Source organism: Pteropus vampyrus, unplaced genomic scaffold, assembly GCF_000151845.1.
Source record: "Pteropus vampyrus isolate Shadow unplaced genomic scaffold, Pvam_2.0 Scaffold599, whole genome shotgun sequence".
Lineage (NCBI taxonomy): Eukaryota > Metazoa > Chordata > Mammalia > Chiroptera > Pteropodidae > Pteropus > Pteropus vampyrus.
The window spans coordinates 321,113-322,622 of NW_011889380.1; the positions used below are offsets into that span (position 1 = coordinate 321,113).

General features: G+C 37.6%; 1 pseudogene; it reads left to right on the forward strand.

Annotated features, from left to right (window-relative positions):
• The first annotated feature begins 250 nt into the window (after positions 1–250).
• On the forward strand, positions 251–368 carry LOC111733645 (annotated as a pseudogene).
• Positions 369–1,510: the final 1,142 nt, after the last annotated feature.

The window sequence follows — 1,510 nt, forward strand, 5'->3', positions numbered from 1 at the left end:
AGAGCTCTCTCTTTTTTTAACCTCTACATTATAGAGTCTCTCTATTCTGCATGATATACTTTTCAATTTCTTGCTGGATATTTCTTTGGGAAAATGCTCCTGTGAGACACCAATTAAATTCCCACTGAACTTTGGAGCTGAGACTCACCCCTGTACCCCTCCCTGTCTCCCATTAACTGGTTCTAAACCCATGGTTGAATGTCTGGGATGAACATGTGGTTTGGTGTTCCTAGTTTTAAATCCTGAATCTGTCTACGCCTTGCTACCCTGAACAAGCCCGATCCCAGCTGATCTCGGAAGCTAAGCAGGGCTAGGCCTGGTTAGTACTTGGATGGGAGACCACCTACGAAGACTAGGTACCGTAGGCATAAACAAATAAAAAAAAATAAGGGATTGTAAGCTGACAAGGTCCTTATAATCTGTGAGGTCAACCAAGGGTTGCCCCACCTAAAAAGAAAAACAAAACAAAACCAAACAAAACAAACCCTGAATGTAACTAAATGATTCCTTGCTATTTTTTTTTTAATTCAGAGTTTCTTCATGAAAAAATAACTTATGCCCAAATAATCTTACATATTTTTCTGAGAAGTCTGTTCTATTGCAGTAATCAATGCTATAGCTATTTTAGGGATTTTTTTTTCCTGCAATAACTAATTTACATCCATCTTTTCTTAATTTTACCAACTTCAATTTCCATTAAATTTTCCTCTGAAAAATAATTTATTCACTAATTTTGATTTTTCATTATTAAGAGAGTACTTTAAAGAATTATTATAGTAATAATAATAACAATTTTCAAAAGAAATGGTAGGTAAATAGTTCTGACTTTGGTCTATTTGCTATTTTCTTTTCTTCTTCTCTGCCTGAGCCTTTGTTTATTAAACTCCATAGAATGCCAAGACAGCATTTGTAAAGGGGGATTTATTTAACTCTGGGTGAGTTGTACAAATGCAATAACGTGACCCAACTCTTGTTTAATTTTGAAGGCTTTCTCCTAGACAACATTGCTCATAATGGACGGTTCAAGCTAAATTATCCATTATCATTCCCAAAGTTTACAATTAAACTATCGATCAAAACTGGCAGTGATTCCTCCAGCAGCCTGAGCATAGAAGCGCTGGGCTGCATCAGAACCTAAGTGTGTGGAGCCGAAAGAAGGTGACGCAGACAGATAGGTAACAGACTGACAGGCAGACACATCCTCCACCAATCATCCTGGGATGCAACCTTTGGGAATTTTTCTCCACCAAGAAACAGACTGCAACCATGAGTATGTATAGCAGTTTCAATAGCCAGAGGTCCTTGCAATTTGTGACCCCTATCCCTGGCTGTAAAAATTGGAGTTTAACAGGTTCGGCTCCATAGGGAACCAACCTCAGCTTTTAGGCTCCTTCAGATACTGCAGAATGCATCTTTTCTGGGGAATTCCACAATAAAATGACTGTTATTTATCATTACAAACCTCTTTATCATTTAGTCAATAAAAGGCCTCTTTCTCTCTCACATTTTT